The 17,017-nt window shown below is 43.9% G+C and overlaps 1 long non-coding RNA gene across 1 annotated transcript; it reads right to left on the bottom strand.

Moving 5' to 3' along the window:
• Positions 1–11,283: 11,283 nt before the first annotated feature.
• On the bottom strand, positions 11,284–15,723 carry LOC106568926 (uncharacterized). The gene is made up of 3 exons (XR_001320420.2): positions 12,697–15,723; positions 12,047–12,157; positions 11,284–11,942 (listed from the first exon to the last, which is right to left on the bottom strand). It is a non-coding gene; the product is annotated as an uncharacterized lncRNA (long non-coding RNA).
• Between the last annotated feature and the right edge of the window lie 1,294 nt (positions 15,724–17,017).

The following is a 17,017-nucleotide window of genomic DNA, read 5'->3' as shown; positions in this document are numbered from 1 at the left end:
CCTGCTAACCATTCAAAATATATCGAGTACTTTTGGGTGTCAGGGAAATGGATGGAGTAAAAAGTACATTATTTTCTTAAGGAATGTAGTGAAGTAAAAGTAAAAGATGTCAAAATAATAAATAGTAAAGTATGGATACGCAAAAAAAGTACTTAAGTAGTACTTTAAAGTATTTTTACTTAAGTACTTTACACCACTGCAAATACGTACATGGAAACCATGAGTTTGATGAGTTTGATACCATTCCATTGATTCCATTCCAGCCATTACTATGAGCCCGTCCTCCCAAATTAAGGTGCCACCAACAACCTGTGATACTAGGTAAATTCAGCAAAAAAATAAACGTCCTCTCACTGTCAACTGCGTTTATTTTCAGCTAACTTAACATGTGTAAATATTTGTGTGAACATAAGATTCAACAACTGAGACATAAACTGAACAAGTTCCACAGACATGTGACTAACAGAAATGGAATAATGTGTCCCTGATCAAAGGGGGGGGGGGGGGTCAGTATCTGGTGTGGCCACCAGCTGCATTAAGTATTGCAGTGCATCTCCTCCTCATGGACTGAACCAGATTTACCAGTTCTTGCTGTGAGATGTTACCCCAATCTTCCACCACCGCACCTGCAAGTTCTCGGACATGTCTAGAGGGAATGGCCATATCCCTCACCCTCCGATCCAACAGGTCCCAGGCGTGCTCAAAGGGATTGAGATCCGGGCTCTCCGCTGGCCATGGCAGAACACTGACATTCCTATTCTGCAGGAAATCATGCACAGAACGAGCAGTATGGCTGGTGGCATTGTCATAATGGAGGGTCATGTCAGGATGAGTTTGCAGGAAGGGTACCACATGAGAGAGGAGGATGTCTTCCCTGTAACACACAGCGTTGCGATTGCCTGCAATGACAGCAAGCTCAGTTCGATGGTGCTGTGACACACCACCCCAGACCATGACAGACCCTCCACCTCCAAACCAATCCCACTCCAGAGTACAGGCCTCGGTGTAACGCTCATTCCTTTGACAATAAACGTCAATCCGACCATCACCCCTGGTGAGACAAAACCGCAACTTGTCAGTGAAGGGCACTTTTTGCCAGTCCTGTCTGGTCCAGCGACGGTGGGTTTGTGCCCATAGGCAAGGTTGGTGCCAGTGATGTCTGGTGAGGACCTGCCTTACAACAGGCCTACAAGCCCTCAGTCCAGCCTCTCTCAGCCTATTGCGAACAGTCTGAGCACTGATGGAGGGATTGTGCTTTCCTGGTGTAACTCGGGCAGTTGTTGTTGCCATCCTGTACCTGTCCCGCAGGTGTGATGTTCGGATGTACTGATCCTGTGCAGGTGTTGTTACACATGGTCTGCCACTGCGAGGACGATCAGCTGTCCGTCCTGTCTCCCTGTAGCTCTGTCTTAGGCGTCTCACAGTACGGACATTGCAATTATTTCCCTGGCCACATCTGCAGTCCTCATTCCTCCTTGCAGCATGCCCAAGGCACGTTCACACAGATGAGCAGGGACTCTGGGCATCTTTCTTTTGGTGTTTTTCAGAGTCAGTAGAAAGGCCTCTTTAGTGTCCTAAGTTTTCATAACTGTGACCTTAATTGCCTACCGTCAGTAAGCTGTTAGTGTGTTAACGACCGTTCCACAGGTGCATGTTCATTAATTGTTTATGGTTCATTGAACAAGCATTGGAAACAGTTTTTAAACCCTTTACAATGAAGATCTGTTAAGTTATTTGGATTTTTACGAATTATCTTTGAAAGACAGGGTCCTGAAAAAGGGACGTTTCTTTTTTTGCTGAGTTTAGATAACAAATGCAGACTGGACGTTATCTCGTGTCCGCAAAAGCGTGCCCTGTACTCGTTTTCAGCTGGAGGTTGGGTTGTATAAATCACTTCAGTTTGTTACACATACACCTTGGTTGGACTGTGAGGGCAGCAGCGACACTATATTTCCTACCTCTACAGTATGTGTGTGGAATAGAGGAGCGTAGATGTCAGACCTTTATGTAGTTCATCATCCAGCTCCAGATAACCACAGGGATTACTTGTTAATCAAATGTGTCCATCCTCTCCTGATGGGCCTAAGGTAAAATCAATATAGTCAATCAGTTCTCAGCCCCATAGCACAGTGGACTGCTGCCTGCAGGGGAGAGATCAATGGCCATCCCAGAGGCACCTGCAGAATCTAATTGCACATGTGGAGCAGAAAGCAGTAATCTCCCTGACACACATATATACAGTATACCATGTAGCCTAAACACATATACAGTATACCATGTAGCCGAAATACATATACAGTGCCATCAGAAAGTGTTCATACTCTTTCACTTAGTTCATATTTTGTTGTGTTACAGCCTGAATTCAATATGGATTCAATATTCTTTTCTTCACCCATCTACACGCAATTCCCCACAATGACAAAGTGAAAACATGTTTTTAGACATTTTAGCAAACTTATTGAATATTAAATACAGAAAAATCTAATTTACATAAGTATTCACACCCCTGAGTCAAAACTTTGTAGACGCACCTTTGGCAGCAATTACAGCTGTGAGTCTTTCTGGGTAAGTCTCTAAGAGCTTTCCACACCTGGATTGTGAAACATTTGTCCATTATTCTTTAAAAAATTCTTCAAGCTCTGTCAAATTAGTCGCTGATCATTGCTAAACAAACCATTTTCAGGTCTTGCCATACAGTTGAAGTCGGAAGTTTACATACAGTTGGGTTGGAGTCATTGAAACTCGTTTTTCAACCACTCCACAAATTATTTGTTAAACTATAGTTTTGGCAAGTCGGTTAGGACATCTACTTCATGCATGAGTTTACATACACTAAGTTGACTGTGCCTTGGAAAATTCCAGAAAATGATGTCATGGCTTTAGAAGCTTCTGATAGGCTAATTGACATCATTTGAGTCAATTGGAGGTGTACCTGTGGATGTATTTAAGGCCTACCTTCAAACTCAGTGCCTCTTTGCTTGACATCATGGGAAAATCAAAAGAAATCAGCCAAGTCCACAGAAAAAATTGTAGACCTCCACAAGTCTGGTTCATCCTTGGGAGCAATTTCCAAATGCCTGAAGGTACCGCGTTTATCTGTACAAACAATAGTACACAAGTATAAACACCATGGGACCACGCAGCCATCATACCACTCAGGAAGAAGACGCGTTCTGTCTCCTAGAGATGAACGTACTACGGTTCGAAAAGTGCAAATCAATCCCAGAACAACAGCAAAGGACCTTGTGAAGATGCTGGAGGAAACAGGTACAAAAGTATCTATATCCACAGTAAAACGAGTCCTATACCGACACAACCTGAAAGGCCGCTCAGCAAGGAAGAAGCCACTGCTCCAAAACCGCCATAAAAAAGCCAGACTACGGTTTGCAACTGCACATGCAGACAAAAATTTTACTTTTTGGAGAAATGTCCTCTGGTCTGATGAAACAAAAATAGAACTGTTTAGCCATAATGACCATCGTTATGTTTGGAGGAAAAAGGGGGATGCTTGCAAGCCGAAGAACACCATCCCAACCGTGAATCACGGGGTGGCAGCATCATGTTGTGGGGGTGCTTTGCTGCAGGAGGGACTGGTGCACTTCACAAAATAGATGGCATCATGAGGCAGAAAAATTATGTGGATATATTGAAGCAACATCTGAAGACATCAGTCAGGAAGTTAAAGCTTGGTCGTAAATGGGTCTTTTAAATGGACTATGACCCCAAGCATACTTCCAAAGTTGTGGCAAAATGGCTTAAGGACAACAAATTCAAGGTATTGGTGTGACCATCACAAAGCCCTGACCTGAATCCTATAGAAAATGTGTGGGCAGAACTGAAAAAGCGTGTGCGAGCAAGGAGGCATACAAACCTGACTCAGTTACACCAGCTCTGTCAGGAGGAATGGGCCAAAATTCACCCAACTTATTGTGGGAAGCTTGTGGAAGGCTACCCAAAACATTTGACCCAAGTTAAACAATTTAAAGGCAATGCTACCAAATACTAATTGAGTGTATGTAAACTTCTGGCCCACTGGGAATGTGATGAAAGAAATAAAAGCTGAAATAAATCATTCTCTCTTCTATTATTCTGACAATTTCACATTCTTAAAATAAAGTGATGATCTTAACTGACCTAAGCCAGGGAATTATTACTAGGTTTAAATGTCAGGAATTGTGAAAAACTGAGTTTAAATGTATTTGGCTAAGGTGTACGTAAACTTCCAACTTCAACTGTATATCTTCAAGGAGATTTAAGTCAGAACTGTAACTAGGCCACTCAGGAACATTCACAGTCTTCTTGGTAAGCAACTCAAGTGTAGATTTGGCCTTGTGTTTTAGGTTATTGTCCTGCTGAAAGGTGGAAATCAGACTGAACCAGGTTTTCCTCTAGGATATTGCCTGTGCTTAGCTCATTTACATTTTTGTTATCCTGAAAAACTCCCCAGTTCTTAATGATTGCAAGCATACCCATAACATGATGCAGCCACCACTATGCTTAAAAATATGAAGAGTGGTACTCGGTAACGTGTTGGATTGGATTTGCCCCAAAAGAAACACTTTGTATTCAGGACAAAAAGTCAATTGCTTTGCCACATTTTTTTTAGCTATTACTTTAGTGTCTTGTTGCAAAAAGGATGAATGTTTTGGAATATTTTTTATTCTGTGTACGCTTCCTTCTTTTCACTATGTCAATTAGCTTAGTAATGTTGAGTGACTACATCCTCAATTTTCTCTTATCACAGCCATTCAATTCTGTAAGTGTTTTAAAGTCACCATTGGCCTCATGGTAAAATCCCTGAGCGGTTTCCTTCCACTCCGGCAACTAAGTTAGGAAGGATGACTGTATCTTTGTAGTGACAGGATGTATTGATTCAACATAAAAAGTGTAATTAGTAACTTCCCCATGCTCAAAAGTATATTCAATGTTTGCTTTTTTTTACGCATCTACAAATAGGTGCCTTTCTTTGCAAGGCATTGGAAAACCTCCCTGATCTTTGTGGTTGAATCTGTGTTTGAAATTCACTGCTCAACTGAGGGACCTTATACAGTCGTGGCCAAAAGTTTTGAGAATGACACAAATATTAATTTCCACTAAGTTTGCTGCTTCAGTGTCTTTAGATATTTTTGTCAGATGTTACTATGGAATACTGAAGTATAATTACAAGCATTTCATAAGTGTCAAAGGCTTTTATTGACAACTACATAAAGTTGATGCAAAGAGTCAATATTTGCAGTGTTGACCCTTCTTTTTCAAGACCTCTGCAATCCGCCCTGGCATGCTGTCAATTAACTTCTGGGCCACATCCTGACTGATGGCAGCCCATTCTTGCATAATCAATGCTTGGAGTGTGTCAGAATTTGTGGGTTTTTGTTTGTCCACCCGCCTCTTGAGGATTGACCACAAGTTCTCAATGGGATTAAGGTCGGGAGTTTCCTGGCCATGGACCCAAAATATCTATGTTTTGTTCCCCGAGCCATTTAGTTATCACTTTTGTCTCATGGCAAGGTGCTCCATCATGCTGGAAAAGGCATTGTTCGTCACCAAACTGTTCCTGGATGGTTGGGAGAAGTTGACCTCGGAGGATGTGTTGGTACCATTCTTTATTCATGGCTGTGTTCTTAGGCAAAATTGTGAGTGAGCCCACTCCCTTGGCTGAGAAGCAACCCCACACATGAATGGTCTCAGGATGTTGGCATGACACAGGACTGATGGTAGCGCTCACCTTGTCTTCTCCGGACAAGCTTTTTTCCAGATGCCCCAAACAATCGGAAAGGGGATTCATCAGAGAAAAGGACTTTACCCCAGTCCTCAGCTGTCCAATCCCTGTATCTTCTGCAGAATATCAGTCAGTCCCTGATGTTTTTCCTGGGGCGAAGTGGCTTCTTTGCTGACCTTCTTGACATAAGGTAGGCTAGATATCAGGCTTGGGTTAAATTCAAATTGAAGTCAGTCAATTCAGGAAGTGATTTGAATAAAAAATAAATAGCTTGTAATATTCAGTTTATTGAGAAGTAATTGAAAACGAATGACCTTTTTTCAATTCTTGAATCTTAATTTTAGTTTTCTTGATGAATTGACTGCTTTCAGTTCAAATTGCGCCCAACAGTGCTAGATCAGGTACATTGGCACAGTGCCACATCATCCTCTGCTCTGCATTTTGCTCCTCTATTATTTTAATCAGCTGCACGAACTAAAGCACTGTCTGTCTGTCACACCGCACATCTCCATCTGACAAGATATATTATTTCATTTTGAGGAGGGAGGAAGTTGTGGGTAGTTGACTGCCGTCTCCATGTATCAGTAGTGTCTAGGAACAGAGTGTTGGTTTGTGGTAGCTTTCTGTTGACAGTCAGAGAGAGAGACATAATATAAGGACGTGTTGATGGGCAGGTGGCCACCGGACACAGATGGATATCTTTGATATGTATTATATTGATTTAGCTGAGCACTGAGATATGGTGAGAGTGCATCGTCTCTCTCTATCTCTCCCTCTTCCCCCCCTCTCTCTCTCTATCTTTCCTTGATGGTATTTGCTATTTGATTCTCAGTATTTCCTTTACACAAGACCAGCCTGTGGCTTTCCTATTTTTCTACAGAGTGGGATTCCGAAACGCACCTCTTGTCCAAATGCGCCAGAGAAACTCCAGCATGATGCCTAAACCCTGTAAAATTATTCAAATCCTCTTCAACAACGGCCCTCTGACTGAAGCTGTCACGGCGGTCTGCTCGAAGCTCCTCCAAATTGCCAGTGTGATGGTGACTGAAGCGGTCTGAGATGACAGTCGTGACCGTCGTAGCTTGGCTCCTCATTTCGTGATGGAATTTCTAATGCAATTTCAGCACTCAGTTGTTGTTTCATTTAGTGGCAATGGTCTTTGAGGAGAGAAACTAGTGGTATTTGCAAAAAATTTGGAGTCCCAATGCCGGTAGGAAAATTCAACCCAAACATCATTAGTGTGTGTATTACTGCCATGTATTGAGGATTTAGCGATGAATGACTAATTTAAATGACATTGGCCATCGTTAGCTGTCTTTTGGCTATCTGCAAGTGCCTTTTCTTTCAAAGAAAAGAAGCATCGCAATCTCTCACCCAAAATAACACTGTTGTCGCAGAAAGGAGAAGTCACAATGATGTTCTTGCCCCAATCAGTGACATTTTTCTCCCCTGACAGTGTAGCACACACTCACTCACTCACTCACTCACTCACTCACTCACTCACTCACTCACTCACTCACTCACTCACTCACTCACTCACTCACTCACTCACTCACACACTCACTCACTCACTCACTCACTCACTCACTCACTCACTCACACACACACACTTGTCTGTTCAACAAATGGCATGCTCAACAGAAGGCTTCTCTCCTCTTTCCCCATTTCCCAATACAAAGAGAGAGAGAGAAAGAGAGAGAGAAAGAGCAGATCTGCAAAGTCAATCCCTTCCCCAGAGTCAATCGGCGGAATGTTTGGTGAAATAGACAGCCTTCTCTAACCCTTAGGCACTGCTGCAGCTCTCCTCTGTGTGAATGCAGTCTTTGAGTCTGTCCACGTCACTCCAATAGGGTAAACTGTCAAGCTATAGTGGCTTGCGAAAGGATTCACTCCCCCTTGACATTTTTCCTATTTTGTTGCCTTACAACCTGGCATTAAAATTGATTTTTGGGAGGTTGTATCATTTGATTTACACAACATGCCTATGACTTTGAAGATGCAAAATATTTTCTATTGCGAAAGAAACAAGAAATAAGACAAAAAAACTGAAAACTTGAGAGTGCATAACTATTCACCCCCACAAAGTCAATACTTTGTAGAGCCACCTTTTGCAGCAATTACAGCTGCAAGTCTCTTGGGGTATGTCTCTATAAGCTTGGCACATCTAGCCACTGGGATTTTTGCACATTCTTCAAGGCAAAACTGCTCCAGCTCCTTCAAGTTGGATGGGTTCCGCTGGTGTACAGCAATCTTTAAGTCATACCACAGACTTTCAATTGGATTGAGGTCTGGGCTTTGACTAGGCCATTCCAAGACATTTAAATGTTTCTCCTTAAACCACTCAAGTGTTGCTTTAGCAGTATGCTTAAGGTCATTGTCCTGCTGGAAGGTGAACCTCCGTCCCAGTCTCAAATCTCTGGAAGACTGAAACATGTTTCCCCTCAATAATTTCCCTGTATTTATTGCCATCCATCATTCCATCAATTCTGACCAGTTTCCCAGTCCCTGCCGATGAAAAACATCCCCACAGCATGATGCTACCACCACCATGCTTCCCTGTGGGGATGTGTTCTTGGGGTGATGAGAGGTGTTGGGTTTGCACCAGACATAGTGTTAATTGATGGTCAAAAAGCTCCATTTTAGTCTCATCCGACCAGAGTACCTTCTTCCATATGTTTCAGGAGTCTCCCACATGCCTTTTGGCGAACACCAAACATGTTTGCTTATTTTTTTCTGGCCACTCTTCCATAAAGTCCAGCTCTGTGGAGTGTACAGCTTAAAGTGGTCCTAGGGACAGATACTCTAATCTCCACTGTGGAGCTTTGCAGCCCCTTCAGGGTTATCTTTGGTCTCTTTGTTTCCTCTCTGATAAATGCCCTCCTTGCCTGGTCGGTGAGTTTTGATGGGCGGCCCTCTCATGGCAGGTTTGTTGTGGTGCCATATTCTTTCCATTTTTTTAATAATGGATTTAATGGTGCTCTGTGGGATGTTAAAAATTTTGGATATTTTTTTATAACCCAACTCTGATCTATACTTCTCCACAACTTTGTCCGTGACCTGTTTGTAGAGCTCCTTGGTCTTCATAGCACCGCTTGCTTGGGGGTGCCCTTTCATTAGTGGTGTTGCAGACTCTGGGGCCTTTCAGAACAGGTGTATATATACTGAGATCATGTGACACTTAGATTGAACACAGGTGGACTTTATTTAACTAATTATGTGACTTCTGAAGGTAATTGGTTGCACCAGATCTTATTTAGGGGCTTCATAGCAAAGGGGTGAATACATATGCACATACCACTTTTCCAGTTTTTATTTATGTTTTTATCATTTTTTTCAAACAAGTAATTTTTTTCATTTCACTTCACCAATTTGGCCTATTTTGTGTATGTCCATTACATGAAATACAAATAAAAATCAATTTAAATTACAGGTTATAATGCAACAAAATAGGAAAAACGCCAAGGGGGGTGAATACTTTTGCAAGGCACTGTATATGGTCGAGTCTCAGCTGGGAGATACTGTATGTCTGACCAGAGAGAGAGCGAGAGAGAAACTATGTCAACCCTTGGTTAGCCATGGTTCGATTCCCATCGGGGACCAGTACGAAAAAGTATGAACTCACTACTGTAAGTTGCTCTAGATAAAAGCATCTACTAAAATGGAAAAGGATTGAATAGACCATTTCAGTTTGCAAATGGAACTTATTTCTATGTGAAAAGTATTTCAAGAAATTGCAAAACATATAACAAGGAAGTATTTTTCCTTTCCACAAGTGTTATCGTATGAACTGTTTTGTACAGATAATTATCAGACTCAAGATACAAATGCTCCCTGCCTGTGCCATTAAACCCCTACAACTCATCCAGAACGCCGCAGCCCGTCTGGTGTTCAACCTTCCCAAGTTCTCTCACGTCACCCCGCTCCTCCGCTCTCTCCACTGGCTTCCTGTTGAAGCTCGCATCCGCTACAAGACCATGGTGCTTGCCTACGGAGCTGTGAGGGGAACGGCACCTCCGTACCTTCAGGCTCTGATCAGGCCCTACACCCAAACAAGGGCACTGCGTTCATCCACCTCTGGCCTGCTCGCCTCCCTACCTCTGAGGAAGCACAGTTCCCGCTCAGCCCAGTCAAAACTGTTCGCTGCTCTGGCACCCCAATGGTGGAACAAGCTCCCTCACGACGCCAGGACAGCGGAGTCCATCACCACCTTCCGGAGACACCTGAAACCCCACCTCTTTAAGGAATACCTAGGATAGGATAAAGTAATCCCCCCCCCCTTAAAAGATTTAGATGCACTATTGTAAAGTGGTTGTTCCACTGGATATCATAAGGTGAATCCACCAATTTGTAAGTCGCTCTGGATAAGAGCGTCTGCTAAATGACTTAAATGTAAAATGTAAATGCATTTAGTTTTCACAAAAGTAGTGCACTGTGCTTTTACTAGTCCTGTATTAGCGGACTGATAATACAGGTCGGCAAAAAAATGGCAGCTTACTTACCCATGATGCCAGGGTACACAACAACACTGCAGGGAAAATGATTCAAGTCTTACTGACTGAGAATAAATCAAATATAAACAGTGAACAGAGGGATGGAGCAGAAAAAGAAAGTGTGGTGTGGTGGAGAAGCAGAGAGGAGAGATAAGGCAGACAGCTGAATGACAGAGAGAACAGATGAGGTAGAGGAGAGGGACAGGGAGACAAGAGATAGGGCAGACAGTTGAATGACAGGGAGAACAGAGGAGGTAGATGAGAGGGACAGAGAGAGGGCAAGAGGGACAGGGACAGTGGAATGGAAAGAAGCAGAGAGAGGTATTGATGAGAGAGATACAGCTGGAGAGTGGGAGAGAGTGAAAGAGAGTGGGAGAATGAAGGGGTGAGTGGGAGGGAGAGACGGGTGGGTGGGTGGCAGAGAGGAAGATAGTGGGGACAGGGAGAGAGGGACTGAGATAATGAAGGACAAAAAGCTGTACTGTGCTGTGAGCAACAGACAGAAGAAGATGGTAACATAGGGAGAGCAGAGAGCCTCGATGGAACAGAGACAAACAGATGAAACCGCCTTTGGGTCACTGCCAGGAACAAGGGACAGGAGGGAAAGGAAAGGAGGAGAGGAGATAGGGATGAAGGAGCCCACTTTTCTCTCATTACCAGGTTGTTACCTTGATGGTGCCTCTCAAGGTCGGGCTCTGTTTCTTAATATGATACATGCAAACAAACGCCTGCACGCACACAAACACACACACAAATCCTCTGGGTGTCAGGTTCTGTTCCTCTGTGCTTTTATTTCCTGTTCTTTCCTTCCTTGGTGTTTTTCTTTGTCTAAATCAGCATCTCTAATTATAATGGGGATTAGATGAGGGGGATAATGTGTTGTCATCTCAGACTGCTGTCTGGCTCTGGTATTTATTAGCTGTTCTCAGCCCAGCTCAGCGAGAGGCTATATCATATTGACAAATAAACACCCATGCCGACGTATGGAGTTGTAGTGTAGGGTGGTGGGAGCAATAGGGCTATTAGATGGCACACCAAAGTAATTAATGATTCAGTCATGATGAACAAGCCAACTTTGGTAACGTCAACTTTATGTTCCATTTTAGACCAACAGTTAACCACTAAATGCCAAATTAGAGCATTCCACTTTTAACTTTGTTGACTCACGGTTCCTACAACAATTCCAGTAATGGTCCAGTATACACACAAACAGCACGACATAAAACCAAAACTTCAATAACAGCGCTGCTCTCCAGGCTGCTGGCTAGCCAGCTATATAGGAGGATATCGAGAATCTGGTTCCGTGGGCTTTAGCTTTCAATGAATACATATCTTTCGTCCACATATCTACAGCTCTGGAAAAAAATTAAGAGACCACTGCAAAATTATCAGTTTCTCTGGTTTTACTATTTATAGGTATGTGTTTGGGTAAAATTAACATTTAGTTTTATTCTATAAACTGACATTTCTCCCAAATATTGTCATTTAGAGCATTTATTTGCAGAAAATGACAACTGGTCAAAATAAAAAAATATGCAGTGTTGTCAGACCTTGACTAATTCAAAGAAAATATGTTCATATTCATTTTTAAAACAATACTAATGTAAAAGAGAAGCAGAGAGAAGGTTTTATTTTTCCTTGTCAGCCGCCCATCACTGCTTTGTCAATCTTGACAGGCCCAGTGTATGCACTGCTGGGTGAGGCTGTCAGGGGCATTGGAATGCACGGCAGATCTGAAAGAGAGACGCACAAAGTGACAGTAAGTATAGAGCTCAACAACATGTCTGTGTGTACATTGTTGGTGTGAGTGAGCATATGTAACATCATTCTGAATGACCTGTATCCATCTGGAAATCGACCAGTGTATCAGGAACTGATGCAGTCGGTACATTAAATACCACAGCAGAGGACTGCTGAGACTGCAGCTGAACTGCTGGGGGTGGCAGATCTAAAAGAGACAGGCACAATTTCCTTAACTGACAATCATACAACTAAAGAGTGAATGAGTGTAAGGCCTAGACTGAATCAGAGCAAGTGTTAAACAATGATAGCCGACACCCACATAGCTGATGTTTTGGCGGTGTAACTGCATTGGCTCTGTCAAGGCAGCTGCTCTTGATAATTGTCAAAAAGCAACTTCTGTCCCACTCATGTTAGAAGTTAAAGATAAAAAGTGTAGGCTATATAGAAATAATGACCTGAAGTTCAAAATCATTAAACAAAATTAGGATTTTTATTATCCTAATTGAGGTGTAGATTACAAGTTCTAACACTGCAATGTGAGATGTAAACACTGCATGAGATTTGTTAATGCGACTATGTGCAGCCAATGGCAATGTCTGCTTTTGATATAATACCAGGAGCCGCACAGTTCCACCTCAGACACCGTCAAAACAACCGCCAAGCGGATGTCGGCTACAGTGGATCTGGTTGAATAGAGCCCCAAGTGAGGCAGAGTGTGCATGCGTCTATAGATGTGATAACTACCTGTATCACCTGTCGCGGCCAGTGCAGCAGGTACAGGGGCAGACGACTGCAGCTGCGAGGGCTGTGGTTGAGCTGATAGGGGTGTAAGATCTAAGAGAGGCACAAAGTGAAAATAATTATACAACAAAGAGTGATTGAGTGAGTGTGTATACGTGTGATAATTACCTGGACCACATCACACTGCTATAAAGGGCACAAGGTGAGACCCAAATGCAGATACGGGAGGCAGATGGTTGAGCTCCGATATTTATTATACCAAAAGGGGTAGGCAAAAGGCAGGTCGGGGACAGGCGAGAGTTCATAAACCAGGTCAGAGGCCAAACAGTACCAGGGGATAGGCAGGCTCGAGGTCAGGAGTTCCGTGAACAGGTTCAAATTCAAGGGGATAGGCAGGCTCGAGATCAGAACCGGCAGAGTGGTCAGGCAGGCGGAGTCGGCATCAGGACAGGCAAGGGTCAAAACCAGGAGGGCTAATAAAAATAAAAAACAGAGACTGGGAAAAATAGGAGCTAGGCGAAACGCTGGTTAACTTGGCAAAACAAGAAGAACTGGCACAGAGAGACAGGAAACACAGGGATAAATACACCGGGGACTAATGGAGAAAACAGGAGACACCTGGAGGGGGGTGGAGACAATCACAAAGACAGGTGAAACAGATCAGGGCGTGACAACTGCTTCAGGTCTGCAAGCCTCTAGAAGTTCCGGCGTGCCTCTCCAGGCATGGAAGAGCTTGGTGAAAACTCGGTTACCTGTCACCCACCGAGCCTGGTTGGCAGATCTGAAAGATAGGCACAATATAATTTTAATCACAAAGCCTTGACTAAACACTAACCGAAATTAAGTGTGTGTGTCGGGCAGCGGTCTTCATTTTCCCAATTGCTCATTGTACTTGCCCTTGCAATCTGTGGTGTGTGTGTGTGTTATTGGGACTCAGAATTGTGTCAACCTGACCACATCCTTGTAGCAGGACATTCAATGATTACCTTTGGAAACAATTACTATCAACAGTGTACTGTAAAAAGGATATCAAACATTCAGATCTGGACTGACAAGTAGGCTAAATCATGTGAAATTACAAAACCTCTAGGGATTAGCCTAGTCCTAGGACCATGCCTCAGGATTACCTGGCCTGATGACTCCTGGCTATCCCTGTCCCCAGTCCACGTGGTTGTGCTGCTGATCCAGTCTCTGCAGTTTCTGCCTGCAGCTATGGAACCCTGACCTGCTCAGTGCTCACTGGACTTGCTACCTTCTCCCATACCTGCTGTTTGACCCTCTCTCTCTACCGGATCTGCAGTCTCAACTTCTAAAGGCTCAGCTATGAAAAGCCAACTAGCATTTAATCCTGAGGTGCTGAACAATTGCACCGTCTATAACCACTGTGATTATTATTTGACCCTGCTGGTCATCTATGAACGTTTAAATGTATTGAAGAACGATCTGGCCCAAATGGCTGTACTCTTTATAATCTCCACCAGCACAGCCACAAGAGGACTGGCCAACCGTTGGAGCCTGGCTCCTCTATCCAGCACAGCCACAAGAGGACTGGCCAACCGTTGGAGCCTGGATCCTCTCTACCCAGTACAGCCATAAGAGGACTGGCTAACCCTCGGAGCCTGGCTCCTCTCTAGGTTTCTTCCTGGGTTCCTACCTTTCTAGCGAGTTTTCCCTAGCCTCTGTGCTTCTACATCTGCATTGCTTGCTCTTTGGGGTTTTAGGCTGGTTATCTGTATAAGTACTTTGTGACAACAGTTGATGTAAAAGGGGCTTTATAAAATACATTTGATTGATTGATTGATTGCCTGCATATGCTTCTATTCATGTCAGTAACTCTAAATCTAAATATGACCTTGAGTTATCTTACATTTCTCAATAGGAAGTTGTACCTTAAGCCAACACTTTTTCCTGGTCTTTCCTGCTGGGGATTGGAGGCTTCAGGTGTGGGAATGGAGGACCAAGAGAATTGGGATATTAACAATAATTAGAGCCAACATTTATAAATGAAATTCAATTTGGGTCAGCTGCATATCTCATCAGATTGAGAATTACTGAAGATAAGCCATGGATTCTTTGGTTTAACAGCCCTAAACCATTTCCCTTGCATTGTCAATGAGGTTTCTAAACAAACCCAGGTGCAATATAATTATGGCCACTGGTTGGTATTGTGGTGCTAGTCTGATTTCCCATATTAAACAAGAAGAGGTGCATATTACTTCGCCCAGCAGCAGTCACTGAGCTAGCAAGCTAAAGTTAGCAAGTGAGTCGCAGAAATATTTCAGTCCGAACTTATCTTACTATATCAGCATGGCTTAACATAGTTTATTTTGTTTTTGACCTCGACATTCTTGCTGGATAGGTTGATAGCTAACGTGCTAACATTAATGCTGCAAGTTAGCTAACACTAACAGCACTAGCTAGCTAATCTCCTATGTGGATGCCTCCATCTAGTTCCAAGAACAGCATGTTTGATTCCAGTTATAGAAAGTTGTTTTGAAATTTTTGTTTTAACTACTCTGAGTTAATTCCTAAACTTAATCTTAAATACTTTGAAATGTGATGTTTGGAACAACTTAAAAATATAACGTTTGAGAAACATGAATGAATGTCTAATTCTGACTTGAGACTGTGGGAGCTTGTTGGCATATAGTCAGTGCAAGAAAGTTAGTGCAAAGAAGGGTCGATGTAGGTAGTCCAGGTAGTCATTTGATTAGCTATTTAGCAGTCTTGTTTAACAGTCTTATGCCTTGGGGGTAGAAGCTGTTCAAGGTCCTGTTGTTTCCAGACTTGGTGCACTGGTACCGTGTGCCATGCAGTAGCAGAAAGAACAGTCTACAGCTTGGGTGAGTGGAGTCTTTGATCATTTTTGGGGCCTTCCTCTGACACCAGCTGGTTGGAGGTCCTGGATGGAAGAGAACTCAGCCCCAGTGATGTACTGGGCTGTACTCCCCACCCTCTGTAGCGCTTTGCGGTCTGGTGCCTTACAATTGTTGTGCTAAGCAGTAGGCAGCCAGTCAAGATGCTCTCAATGTTGCAGCTGTAGATCTTCTTGAGGATCTGAGGGCTCATGTAAAATATTTTCAGCCTCCTGGGGGGGAAGAGGTGCTGTCATGCCCTTTTCACAACTGTGTGGGTGTTTGTGGACCATGTTAATTTCTTAGTGATGTGGACACCGAGGAACTTGAAGCTCTCGACCCGCTTCACTAACGCCCCATCGATGTGGATTGGGGCGTGCTCGCCCTTCATTTCCTGTATTCCACGATCAGCTCTTTTATCTTGCTGACGTTGAGGGAGAGGTTTTTGCCCTGGCACCACACTGCCAAGTCTCTGAGCTCCTCCCTATGGGCTGAAATATCATCGTTGGTGATCAGTCCTACCACTGTCGTGTTGTCAACAAATTTGATGATGGTGTTGACGTCGTACTTGGCTGTGCAGTCGTGTGTGAACAGGGAGTACAGGAGGGGACTAAGCATACACCCCTGAGGGGCACCCATTTTGATTGTCAGCGGGGCAGATTCATTGTTGCCTACCCTCACCACCCGGGGGCATCCCGTCAGGAAATCCAGGATCCAGTTGCAGAGGAAATTGTTCCGTCCCAGGGTCCTGAGCTTGGAGGGGACTATGGTTTTGAATACTTAGCTATAGTCAAAGAACAGCATTCTTACATAGGTATTCCTTTTGTCCAGGTGGGTGAGGGCAGTGTGGAGTACAATATAGATTGCAGCATCTGGGGATCTTTTGGGGTGGTATGTGAATTGGAGAGGGTACTAGGGTGTCTGGGATGAACGCAGGCAGTGTGTGTGTTGAGAGGCAGAGTAGGGAGAGGCAGGAAGAAAAGGGAGAGGCAGGAAGAACAGGGAGAGGCAGGGAGAACTGGGAGAGGCAGGCAGAACAGGGAGAGGTAGGCAGAACAGGGAGAGGCAGGGAGAGGCAGGCAGAACATGGAGAGGCAGGCAGAACAGGTAGAGGCAGGGAAAGGCAGGCAGAACAGGGAGAGGCATCAAGAGGCAGGCAGAACAGGGAGAGACAGGCAGAGCAGGGATAGTAGGGAGAGACGAGCAGAGCAGGGAGTGTAGGGAGAAACAGGCAGAGCAGCCATCCCACCATCTGTGTGTGTGGGGTGTCAGGTGTGGAACACTACTTGGTTTAGTTTCCAGCTCTTCCGGCTAATCCCTTAGTCCCCACAGCTACAGAGCCATCATGACGGGTTTTATGAATCAAAGAGCCAAGGCAAATGAGAGGGATATGGATGGGGGAGGATTAGGGTCCAGTATGGAAGCCTGTGAAGAGAGAGAGGACGGGTGGGCACTCTCAATTGTGGATT

This window comes from Salmo salar, chromosome ssa01 (assembly GCF_905237065.1).
Source record: "Salmo salar chromosome ssa01, Ssal_v3.1, whole genome shotgun sequence".
NCBI lineage: Eukaryota > Metazoa > Chordata > Actinopteri > Salmoniformes > Salmonidae > Salmo > Salmo salar.
Note: the sequence above shows the minus strand (reverse complement) of the source record. Positions and strands in the feature narration are given on the sequence as shown.